The sequence below is a fragment of the Myotis brandtii genome, unplaced genomic scaffold, assembly GCF_000412655.1.
Source record: "Myotis brandtii unplaced genomic scaffold, ASM41265v1 scaffold247, whole genome shotgun sequence".
Classification (NCBI taxonomy): domain Eukaryota; kingdom Metazoa; phylum Chordata; class Mammalia; order Chiroptera; family Vespertilionidae; genus Myotis; species Myotis brandtii.
In genome coordinates, this window is record NW_005359352.1 from 1,691,593 (window position 1) to 1,704,983 (window position 13,391).

Genomic DNA, 13,391 nt, shown 5'->3' on the forward strand with positions numbered 1-13,391 from the left:
GGCCGGTGGCCGGGGCTGGGGGAGCGGGAGCCGCTGGGCCCGTGTATCGTGGTCTCAGGGAGCCCAGGGCTTCCCGACCTCCATGCTCCCCAGTCACCGCTCAGTGTGGCCGCGCGAGAGGCAGCCTTCTCCTGGGAACAGCGGGCGGCCGTGCTGGGCAGGGACAGGGCGGAATGCTCCGGCGGAAACACAGCCAGTCTACTCACCTTTGCTTAACGGGAGTTAAGCACACTTCTTCCAGGTTAAAGCATGTTCCTATGGCATCAGGAAGGGAGATCACTTTTTAAAAATATCTTTTTATTGATCTCAGAGAGGCGGGGAGAGGGGGAGAGAGAGAGAAACATCAATGAGGAGAGAGAATCATTGATCGGCTGCCTCCTGCATGCCCCTCACTGGTGATGGAGCCCACAACCTGGGCATGTGCCCTTGACCAGAATCGAACCCGGGACCCTTCAGTCCGCAGGCTAAGGCTCTATCCACTGAGCACATTGGCTGGGCTGGAAGGAAGGTCTGGATCCAGGCCGTGATCACTGAAGTCGGAGGCCCCGGCCTCTTGCAGACGCTGGCGTGTAGCTGCTGGTCTGTGTGAGCCACGGCTGCTGCAGCCGCTCGGCCTCACCCGCTGTGCGGGGCCCAGGACAGGAGCAAGCCTGTGTGAGGGGGGCCGTGTTCCTACGAGACTTCGTTTGCAAAAGCGCTGCCCGACCGAGTTGGGCCTGGGACCGCGATGGCCACCTGCGCTAGTTCGTCCCCAAATACTGTGTGAGCGGCCGAGTTCTAGGCCCTGGGACTCAGGATGACCTTCGGAGGCAGAATGGTTGCCCCGGGAGAGTTCGCGTTTGATGGGGAGAGACGCAAACTCCCAGATAACTCTGTGATGAATGACAGGTGGCGACACGTGGCAGGAAGAAGAGTAAAGCTGGTCAGGGAGTGTTAACGTACATGTGGACTTTTCCTCTAGAGCAGCGGTTCTCAACCTGTGGGTCGCGACCCCTTTGGGGGTGGAACGACCCTTTCACAGGGGTCGCCTAAGACCATCGGAAAACACATATATCATTACATATTGTTTTTGTGATTAATCACTATGCTTTAATTATGTTCAATTTGTAACAATGAAAATACATCCTGCATATCAGATATTTACATTACAATTCATAACAGTAGCAAAATTACAGTTATGAAGTAGCAACGAAAATAATTTTATGGTTGGGGGTCACCACAACATGAGGAACTGTATTAAAGGGTCGCAGCATTAAGAAGGTTGAGAACCACTGCACTATAACCTCTGAGCCTCAGTTTCTTCGTCTGTAAAGTGGGAGGGGGTAGAGTAACAGTGTCTATCTGTGCCCAGTGCCTGAAACACCTGACTGATAGGAGGAGCTCAACAAATAGTCACCTGGAAGGTGACCTGGAGTGAATACAGACTTAGACCAAGATTTTCTTGAACATTGTAAACTTAATTCATTTTAATCTCTGCATGCCCCGTGACCCTAGCACAGGACCGGCACAGGACTGGTGCGGGAGAGCACTTGCTGGGAGAGTTGGAAGCAGCCATGGATGGGCAAGTGGGCACAAAGATGTGTGCACGGGTGGGTGGATGGACAGGCATGTAGCTGGATCAATGATGGATGGAGAAGTCGGACATCTGGGTGTATAAATGTGTGCTAAGTGGGGGGAGTGGAGGGATGGTGGGTGGGTGGGGTGAGGGTAGAAGAAATAAATACGGGACACGCCCTCATTGTGATCTGTCTGCTGGAGGGCTTCAAGATGGAGTGAACCCAGAAAGCACGTATCAGCAGGCCAAGGCCCACGTGAGGCAGCAGCTCTGCCTTTACGAGTGTGTTCTCCAGGCTAACCCACACGGGGATGGTGTGGCCAGGACACAGGTGACCTGCACCACTGTGTGCAGTAATGACATGTGGAGGCGGCTTCGACTTTATCACTCCGAGCAGGAGGGAGGCCTGGACTAGGGCCTCACACCTTAGAACAGCACCTGGTGGGGGCAGGCGATTCGTCCGTACCTTGGAATTCTGTGTGGCCATTAAAAATGGAACGGCTCTTTATGTCTTGAGTGGAATAAACTCTGATATATCATTAAGAGGGGGGGAAAAATCAAGGTTCAGCTAGTGTGTGTACAGTGCTTTCGTTTTCTGGTTTTTAAGGGGTGGCAGGGAGAAGACACGTAGATATTTGCTTCTCCAAGATGAGCGCCCCCCCCACCCCCCGCCGCCAGGAGACTGGTGACTGGTCCTCCCAGGAAGGGCGCCGGGCCTGGGGAATGGCCAGCACTTCACCGGATCCCCTTGTGGACTTTCTCAGTCATGACCCAGGCAGTTCATGAGGAAAAAAACTAATTTCCTCTAAGACAGCGGTTCTCAACCTTCCTAACGCCACGACCCTTTAATACAGTTCCTCATGTAGTGGTGACCCCCAATTTCATTGTTACAAATTGAACATAATGAAAGCATAGTGATTAATCACAAAAACAATATGTAATTATATATGTGTTTTCCGATGGTCTTAGGCGACCCCTGTGAAAGGGTTGTTCGACCCCCAAAGGGGTTGTGACCCACAGGTTGAGAACCGCTGCTCTAAGAAAGTGGTGTGAAGATTCTGAATAAAATGTGACCGAGTCCCGCCTGGCTGTGTGCAGTGTGACCAGGATCAGATAGGGCGCTTCTGCGCAGCCCATTGAAGGCTCAGTATCAAAACACCTCCTCCTGCACAATCCCATGAAGACCTGAAGGAAAAGGTCATCTAATAGATGCAGCAAAGACTCAAGAAGTCCATTAAGGATTCCTGGTTGTTAGAAGCATCAGGACATTCTCGAAGGAGCCGCTAACCCGCGCCTGGACCCCAGAAACTGCGCAGGCTCACTGGCTCCCGGTCCTCAGGGTCCCGCAGGCTGCGAACCAGACGTCGGTCGGCGGGGCCTGCAGCCCAGCTCTGCTGGAGGCTGGGCTCAGGGAGGCCGATTCCAGCTCACTCTCACGGTCACTGGTGACAGCCAGGTCCTCCAGGACAGTGACTGGTGGCCGCTGTCCCCTGGTGGCCACCTTCGGTGTCTTGCGTCTCCATAGGAACTCACAGCACAGCAGCTTGATCCTCAGAGCAAAGAGGCGGAGGGTCTGAGCGAGGCAGGAGCCGTGCTCCCTGTAAGGGAGCGACAGGAGTGACGTCCTGTGACTGGCTCAGTTACCACGGCTGCCATCCTGCTGTTTCTTATCTCTCCCCCAAGCAGCCTTGGACTCGCAGCTCATCCAGAAAAATAAGAACCGTTCCCTTTTGCAGTGATGGTGAGTTTCAGTCACAAACACAGATGTTCAGAGAAGGAACTTTCTTATGTCGGCCACGCTGTTCAAGAGTCACGTAGCTCTCTGACCTTGAGGACGGGACAGCGGACCGTGTCCCTCGCTCGCGCCCATGCCCACCCCAAGGCGTGCCTTCCAGCCCTGGCAGCTGTTCTGCCTGCGGTGATAACCTACATGTAAAGCACCATGTGCTTCTAGCCTGGATTTTTCCGCTCTAGACATTATCTGTTGGCTTCTGGACGTGTGAAATGAGGCACCCGCTCTCTGCCCTTCCGCCCGGATGTGGGCACGGCGGGCACACTCACACGGACATGTCCACACCCACTGCCCCAGCTGGGTGCTTCCGTGCGTTGTGCGATCCTTTTCTTCTGGTAATTTCTTTGTTGTTGCTTCGTTTTAATATATTATCTGTTATCCATTTAGATTTGTAAGTTGTGATAATTAATTCCTTCTACACCTCCCTAATGGAAATGGTCTCCTGTTAACATACCGGGTGTTGTAGTTTCTGAAGACACCCACTGGGAGTCTTCTGCTTCTCCCTCTCATGAGCGAGGCCCGTGCGTCGCCGTGCCCGGGGAATTCCCTTTACAATCGCCCTGGGAATTTGCCTGCTCACTTTCATTTCTTTGGGGCTAATTATTTCTTTCTTGGAATTCATCTCTTCCTCTTTCACGGCATGGCCATGCCTCATTTATTGGAGTTCCTCTTCCAACAAAAAGTAATCAAAGTAAAATTTTGAGAACTTGTTTATCTGAAGGCATTCATTATTCCACACTTTGTCTTATTTAATAGTTTGAATATAAATAGGATTTCAGGTGAAAATTAATTTTCCCATAATAAATTTGAAGATGTTGATCATTTTCTTCTAGCATCCTCTGCTGCTGTATAAATATCCTATTTCAATTATCTCTTGTGAGTAGGAAACTATCACAGATGTTAGTGCCAAATAATAATAATAATAATAATAATAATAATAATAATAATGCTGCATTGTTTGTCGTGATCCTCTGGGTTGGCTGGTGGTTCCCAGGCTGGATTCACGGGTATGTTGTGATGGCATCAGCCAGAGCACAGCTTGGGACCGAGCTCAACTGGGACGTCATCTCCTTACGGTGCTTCACCCTGAAGAGGGCTGGCCTGGACGGAGCTTCCTCGCACAGTGGCCGCCGTGCTCCCAAAGGCAAGGCCCCAACCAAACAGCAGCTGCTGAAGCATTTGCTTGCCACGTACTTGCCAATGCCCATTGGCCGGGACAAGTCCCATGGCCAAGCCCGGGTGTTTGAGAGCTGACACAGGCCCTGGGTCCTGGGAGGTTTGATTCACTGGGCATCATCGGTGTCACAAGACCCCGACCCCAAACTCATCGAGTCACAACAGTGAGTTGAAAGCGTGTGACGCCATGGTCCGCATTCAGCCCCGAGGAGTAGGCTCTGTGGGACGCTCCTCTCTGACCCGGAGAGTTGTGAATTAAACACATGCAGCCTGGCTCCCACACCTACGCACCGTGGGGAGAGGGGGGACAAGACAGCTGTAACAGACACTCTGAACAGGAAGGGACAGGGGGCACATAGCGGTCCCTGGTCCATAGCAATTTTGAAATCCAGCTGATCACATGTGAGGTTCCATGTCTGGCAGCGGGAAATCTTCCTTGATTGGGGCCAATCCTGCCTCTCAGAAGTAGTTTTCTGATTCATGATTTTCTATGGTTTTGGGTTCCACCCGCGGGGAGTCTTCCCTCTGAAACAGCTTTTCTTTCCCATAAGAAATAGCCTATGATTTTTTTAACAGAACAGTTTTCTTGGCCTTTTTCTTGCTTGTAGAAAGTAGAAAGTTTCAGAAGTTTCTTTTCCTTTTGAATGATTCCTGCCCCCTTTTAAACTTGTACAACACCTTTAAAACCTTTGTGGGCTTTCTATGAATCTGATGGTGCTTCACTTCCTGTCCCCAAAGCCCTGCCCATAACTCTTTTTGAGCGAACTCTCCCTACTTTGGGCCAAGAGTACAGCTCAGGGAAGCAGCACTTTTAAGAGTCTTAGAAGTGCTTTTTCCGAGCTGAGATGGTCTACCAGGTTGGGGTCTCTGGATCTTGACAAAGGGTCTTATGGCCACATCCTTGATTTACACTTTCCCCTGAGGCCCTCTCTTATTGTGAGAGGCTATGCCAGCTGGAGAGCCTGGAAATGTGAAAGTTTTATTTTCAACCTCATGAGTATAGATTGGAAATTCTGCTCGCATACTGACTCGTTCTCTCTTTAGCTCATCTTTATCTTCCCATCTCTCACCACATGCAGCTTACAGAAGCCAATTGGCACGGTTGCTGTTCTGCTTAGGAATGTATTGCATGCATAGCTTCATTTGGTACATTTCTCATTTTCCAGGTTAACGCGAACAGTGGTTTTACTCGTCCCATGACTACAAAGCATGGGTCACCATCTTAATCCCTAGTGTCCGTTTATTGCTGCACTCCCAGCGTCCCCCGCTGCCCTGGGACACAGCCAGCACCCCGTGTTTGGGGTATGCGTTACAGCAGCACCCTGCTTCCAGGCCACTCTTCTGTTTTCATGGTCTATTGCTGCAAAACAAAGCCCCCTAAAATGTATGTAATTATGCAAAGCACTATTCAGATGTGAGAGATGGTATCTCCAGTATTCTTTACGAAGACCTGTGGTCTGAGGATATGAAACTGCTCTGTTCTGTGAGAACGGCAGAAAAGAGGGAGCATATCAACATCGTCCACTGGTCTTTGGAAGTGTGATACCTGAACGTCCAATGAGAGGCTTTCGGCGTCTTTCATCCCCAACAGAACCGAGGGGGAGGTGTGTTGAATGATGGGGTGATAGGAAAGGCATCTCCCTGGAACTCAGGAAAGGCGGGTGGTTTGCCTGGGCTTCTGGGAGTGGGTTTTAATGGCAAATACAAGCAGGGATTAGAGAGGCTGACTCCCCGAGTCGTCCCGACACCAAGCCTGGGGCCCTGGGCAAGCGCCTCCCCACTGCAGCCAGGGTCCTTGTGGTGATGTGGCAAGGACGGGCCGCCTGCTCTTCGTCACCTCCCGAACCTCAGCAGGCAAGGACAGGACAGGCCGGACTTGTAAACAAGCTTCTCCATCTGAGCACTGCTCCGTCGAAAGAAGACAGTGTTAGTATTTGGGGACACTCTCCAGAGACAGCTGTCTAATAACAGCTGTCCCTGAGTTATTTTAGGTGAAGTACCCTAACAGCCCTACGCTTTCATTTACTAATTAGAGGCCCGATGCACAAAATTCGTGCAAGAGCAGGCTTTCCTTCCCCTGGCTGTTGGCACCGGCTTCCCTCTGGCACCCTGGACCCAGACTTCCCTCGCAGAGGGAGGCCTTGCCCACCCGCCACAGACCTCCGGTCGGTGGCCTGGGCCTCCCTCTTTGGGGTGATCATGGAGCCCCCCGATTGATCGCCTCGCCAGCTGGTGGCCTGGGCCTCCCCCTGTGGGGCTATCATGGGTGATGGCCGGGCCCCCAACCAATCGCATTGCACCCGCCTTTTCTGGCCTGGCTCCAGTGGGTGTCCTAGCGTGGTCCCGGATGGTCGTCTGGATGGTCGTCCCGCTGTTTGGTCGACTTGCGTATTACGCTTTCATTACATAGGATAGGATAAGTACAATGGGAAGGTAAGCAACAGGAGTAAACCACTGTCCTAAAATGTGTCGATCACCCCTCAGAGGTCAGTGGGCTTCAGGTGACGAGTCAGCGTCTGTGGAGGTGCAGGGACACGCAAGCGTTACCTTTGCTGGGTGAGCAGTGGGACTGCTCCCCTAGGGAGCCCAGGTGAAGTGCGTGAGGACCATCTGTCGCCTGGGTCAGCACGCATCTCATTCTTCGTTTTCTCCGCAGAGGGGTTGGGTAGGACAGACTGAACGCATTCCCGAGAACAGGGTCTGCAGGGACTCACTGAAAATCTCTCCCCAGGCCCCAGAGAGGCCCCTCTGCTCCTGGGAGGCCAGCTCTCCGAGCAGACGGGTCACTCAGTGGCTATTGCAGCTCACCCGACGGGAGGCTCAGAGCCAGAGCGGAACACGGGCTCAAACAACAAGAAATGCAGCAGCGAGAGTCGAGTTGGGGCTCCGCTGTTGGCAAATGTCTAATTTTGGTCAAATAACTTAGTCCCCCCCCCCCCAAAAAAAAGCTCTGTCTTTCCAGGCTGCTGACGGGCAGAGAGAATGCGTGGGAGATGCTTGGTGAAACGGTAAATGGCTGTGAACATGTGAGAGCTTATTTTCACAATGTCATCACACTGTATTTCTTTTTATTAAAGACTTTTTAAATGGAAAATAAAAAAAAAAAGCTGAAACAAATGTTAAGCAAGTTTTACTATTCCATGCACACTACGTTATTCCGGAAAATTGGTAGGCACTGCTATTTAATTTATTTTAGACTGAGAAGGATAGAGAGAATTGTATCTTTTAAAACAATATGCAATATTGTAAATATTTTGCAATTAGTAACTAATTCCTTGAAACTGACTTTGAATACATATAAGTCAGTCTCCTCGGGGTGCCCATATTTGTGCTTGTAGCTTATTTAACTGGTCATTCTTTCATTCGGTCCCTCATTTAAATGTATTTTCCATTTAAAAATTATGATATAGCAGTACTTGTTTTCTAAACAAACAAGAAAATGAGAAAATAGAAACACACACACAAAGGAGCTATGTCTGGCCTGGTTGGGAAAAGTGCAGAGCAGGGGGAGGAAGTGGGCGGAGGGTGCTCTGAGGATAGGATCGGGCGGACAGGGGAGAGGACGGGAGGAAAGAAGGGAAAAGCTGGTAAACCCTGCTGTGCCGCCTCTGGGGACCCACGTGTGGTGGGAGTGAGATGCGCTGCGGGGAGGGCCGAGTCTGGCTTTGCAGTTGGTGGTGTCCGTACCTGGGCTTTGCTCCCACCAGGTCCGCAGGCCCCGCGCAGGGAGCTTGTTGGTGTCCCGCTCCCTCAGCTGCTCTAGTCCCTCCACTTCCAGGGCAGCGGCAATGCTTCTGGAGTTCGCAGCTGCCTCTCCATGAGGCACCTGATTAGAATCCTGTTTGCCTGGTGCTGGTCACGCTTCCTCAGTTCCCCGGTGAGCTGGCTGAGAGCTTGGCTGGGGGGTGGGAAGGGGGGGGCACAGGAGGGGGGGGGAGGGGGTTGTGCGGGAGGGAGCGCTCCTGGCTCAGGGTCTCCTCCCCCTGAAAGCACCTCCTCCTGCAAAGTCCAGTCCCATCTGTCATCAGTCAGCTGGCAGCTCCCCCGCTTGAAACATTGTGGTTGGAAACTGCATGAGGCTGTAAGAGAGGGTCTAAGGCAGCGGTGGGCAAACTTTCTGACTCGAGGGCCACAATGGGTTCTTAAACTGGAAAAGGACCGGAACAAAAGCATGGATGGAGTGTTTGTGTGAACTAATATAAATTCAAAGTAAACATCATTACATAAAAGGGTACGGTCTTTTTTTTTTAGTTTTATTCATTTCAAACGGGCTGGATCCGGCCCGCGGGCCGTAGTTTGCCCACGGCTGGTCTAAGATGATGAGTCAGTGTCTGTGGAGGCGCCACTGAGCCAGTGGTTCTCAACCTTCTGGCCCTTTAAACACAGTTCCTCATGTTGTGACCCATCCATAAAATTATTTTCGTTGCTACTTCATAACTGTCATGTTGCTACTGTTATGAATCGTCATGTAAATATCTGATATGCAGGATGGTCTTAAGCGACCCCTGTGGAAGGGCCGCTCGACCGCCAAAGGGGTCGCGACCCACAGGTTGAGAACCGCTGGAAGCTGTCTCGGGCCCTCCCTGACATCGTGGTGTCAGAAAGCATCTGTCCAAAAGCCGAGTCCTCCGTTGCCCCATCATTTTCACGAGGTCACAGGTTGAGTGACCCTTTGTGATGGCAGGCATTGGGCCTTCCCTGGAGGGAGGAGAGCAGGGACTCCCTGTGGAGCCAGCGCAAAGCTGCGGGGCTGAGGGATGCGCTGGGAACGGTGGTGGAATGTGCGCTTCTCCCGCGGCCGGAAACGCAGATGCTGGACAAACGGCCAGGCCGCTGTGCTGTTCGCTGTGTTGTTACTGTTATTCCTTTTCGGTTGGAGCCGGACACGTTCTCTTTTCGTCTTACACGGAGAACAGGACAGGGGTTTCCTGTCTGTGCCGTGGAACAGCTAGTAGTGAGGCCATTACGGGGTGTCACATTTCAGGGGTGAAAATAATGCCCACGGGTACACTGAGGGCTAGCCCATGCGGGGAGACCATGAGGAGGCTGTCTCGCAGGCCCCTGTCCCGGGCGGGCTGCAGCTGGGCCCAGGTAAGGAGCGAGCTTAGGCGCGGGGCCTGCGTCTCACCCGCCAGAGGGCCCGCTGTCACTGGTCTGGGCGTGACCTGGGGTCGGGTTGAAAACGATTTCAGGTTGAAAACGATCCGACGTGCAGCCGGGAGCGCTGGCACTGGAAACCTGTTCGAAGTGGGCTGTCCCACCCACACACACTTTTATTCCCACTTTACGGAGGAATAACTGACAAATGCGATGACATGTGTGCGTCCAGACGCGGGAGGCCAGCGCCCAGGCCGGGCCCGGCATTCCGCCCGCCCCCTGGGGGCTCCATTCCCAGGAGCCCAGAGTCTCGCCTCCGCAGGTGACCCTGGGCCTGCTGCCTGGGCCAGCAGGTGGCCAGGGCAGCTCTTTGGACCCTTGGTGAGTGTGAGCTTCCAGAATGAATGCCACAGGCTTCGCGGCTTGAACTGGAGACATATGTTCCTCCCAGTCTGCAGGCTGCAGGTCTCAGATCAAACACCAGCAGGCGAGCTCTCCTGAGCGTCGCCCGCGGCCGGTGGCGGATCGTCTCCTGTGTCCTCACCTGGGAGTCCTGCGCCACAGGCTGGAACAGAAGGTCCAGCTGCAGTGGTCACTGGGGGGAGGTCTTCTCTAAACCCACCACGGGGCCAGGTGTTCGGGGCCACAAGTTGCTGCAAAACCCGCCCATGGCTGTCCCGTCCGGCACGCGCATCTGCTGCACGATCGGCGATCTCACCTGCTGGCCTTGCCACCACTTTGCTCTTAAGAAGCCCGAGGACTTCATTTCCGCGTGGCACTTGGAGGCCCCTTAGCGCAGCGGAGGAGGCGTCACCTGAACCTGAAGCTCCGAGCAGGAGGCGGCACGGGGAGGGTGGCTCCCCGCTCACCTGGAGTCTCCCCCGTTGGGGTTTGGAATCGCATTCCTCCTGCGGCGCCGGTCTCAAGATTACCCGTGTTTACGTCTCCGCGCGGTTCCCAGATATCCTTTCTCTCCTGTTGGTGGATAAATACCTGCAGGTTCCCACACCTGTTTCCCTCTGGGGAGGATGCGAATCTAACAAAAATAATCAGGTTTTGTTTTTTCACTGACAGGTGGATGTTTAGTACAGTTTCATGGTAATTAAAGCCATATTCTAAATATTTAAGTAAGCAACGTAAACTAGGAGAATGAGTTTACATTCAAGAATGTGATGCTTATTATTCAAAAGCACCCGGTTTTCTCTTGAGCCTTTTGTGTGACTGGGGAGCGGGAGTCTTTGGGGCGCTGGCTCGGACCCGGCTGGTGAGGGTTAGAGCTCTCATGAGGCACCAGCGTCGTCATGAGATGAGAATTCAAAAAAAGTTTTGATGAAAAACAAATGGGCACGTTTATAGGATACGAGCTTCCTATCGGAATTATAAAACTCAGACCTAAAAATATCAACGTTAGAATAATGCCAACCACTTTCAGGAGATGGAGAGTATGAGTTTTAAAAATCTGTTTAACTTTAAGAATTCATTATTCAGTACCTTTACATTAAACCAAGCAAAAAGGATTGCAGCTTATGTCGCTGTTCTGTTCCAGGCAGATGAGGAGGTAAACGAGAGGGAACAGAGAGAGTTGGATACACTGGGGGCGGCTGCCAGCCCAGGAATAGGTGTGGGTGTGGCCCCCACACGCGGGTGCGCCGTCAGGGATGGAAGTCGCCGGTGTCTGTGCGAGTTCCCTGTGAGGAAGGGAGCCAGGGCCACATTCGGGGCCTGGAGGGCTTTCCTCCACCCGCCCCTCCGGCGCAACGGGTCCATGTCCTTCCCGGGACCCCACCTCCAGCCAAGCAGGGCCACAGCGACGCCTCGGCTTCCCACCCCACCCCCATCCCACGTGGATCAGGTGTCAGTTACAGCCGTCCTCTCCCTTCCTTCCTTCCGTGACCTTTCACTAAACACACCATTTCCCAGCTCATCTTCACCCGTCAGCTCCATCTCTATGCGACGTGAGGCAGACACTCGTCTAGAATAAGTTGGGGCCCATCCCCCCTCTGGACTCCACCGGCCACTGTTGAGAGACTGGCCACACCAATCTTTTTTTAAAATATATTTTTATTGATTCTAGAGAGGAAGGGAGAGTGGGGGAGAGACAGAAACATCAACGATGAGAGAGAATCACTGATCCGCTGCCTCCTGCGTGCCCCACACTGGGGATCAAGCCCCCAACCCGGGCATGGGCACTGACCGGGAATCAAACTGTGACCTCCTGGTTCTTAGGTCGATGCTCAACCACTGAGCCACACCGGCCGGGCTGGCCACACCAATCTTGACTTTGGACAAAGCAGCCAGGCCAGGAGCGAATGGAGAGGAGAAACAGGTGTGGGCGCCTCCCCGCCCCCGGATGCAGGGCGCACACTGAAGGCCGAGCACCTGGGCTATTGTTCTGGGGAATCGCCCTGAAGAGCACACGCTCGGGAGCCTGGGGAGACAGCGGCTCCTGTGTAATTGGAGGCTAAGTGCTCCCGTTCTCCCTTTATGACGGTTTCTGCGAACTCTGAGGAAATGGCTTTCAAACTCAATTGCACCATGTGACTGCCACTCGCTTCTGCCGCTCGCTTTAACGGAGCCGGGGCAGGAGGCGGGAGAGAGCAGGTTTCGGGGACGGCTGCGGGAGATCCCACGCCGCGTCGGTCCTGATGTCTTTGTGACCACGAAGTCCCGGGGTTGTTGCCCCCTGGTCTCCTGGGGGCTCTGCGGTGACCTCCATTCACCCCCAACCAGGCCAAGAGGCTGAGCGAATCTAAAACCTCATTTAAATGTGTCCCTAGTACAGACCGCTAGGTGGTGAGGGCAGTGATGAGACGAGAGCTGAGAGCCACACAGACTGTCCTTGAGGTACTGGCAGGCTGCCCTGGAGTCAGCCACTCGTCTCCCTCCGCCATGTGTTGCTCACGGTGATATCTGCATCAGGAAGTTACCACGTTCGTTACACAACGTATTCGATGTGGAAGCGGTCACATAGTAGGCACTTAACAAATGCTGGTTTTCATATATATGTAAATTATGAATTAACATATAAAATCATATATAGTGTGTGTGTGTGTGCGCGCGCGAGTGTGCGCTCCCCGGTGGTACCTGTGTTCAATGCTTCTCTCCGCAACTCTCGCCCAGTCTTGTCTTTTTGTCCCGTGGACATTGTGTGACACCCCTGGTGGGACAGCCCTTCCGACGGCCGACTCCTACGCGAAAGTGTAAGTTTCCGCGACACATGGACGGCACCGCTTTGCCTCGTGGTTCGTGGCTCCCTGCGCCTTCTGCCCCGTGACTCTGGGGGGTGAAAGGCCCTCTCGCCGAGAGTCCGCCCCCCTGGGTCACACCGTCTCTGAGGGTGGGTGCGGTGTGAACCTGAGCCACCAGACGCTGTTTGCAGGAGGCTGAGCCCCATGGAGCGCGTTGTTCCCTAATAACATATGTTCACCTCGATTTTCGTCGGATGAGATTTCCTCTTAAGATGATAAACCTGAGTCTGTTCCTTTGTGCAAATATTTACCTTCCTCCGTGGCGCCGGCGCGTGCTCGGGCGTGTGGCAGGGCCTGGAACAGCACATGGGCTTCTGTTTCGCAAACGGGGGGAACGTGGGAGCCTGGGACCCTGTGTCCTGGCACCTCTTCCCGGAGAAGGGAGTTTCTCCTGAGACCGTGCTCCGGGGCAGGGGTCTGACCAAGGCCGACGCCGCGTGCGGGTCACAGAGCTCCCGTGGGTCTCAGGCTCTCCCTGCAGCTTGTGCTCCGCCCCCTGCGCTGAACCCCAGGAGGCCGAGCC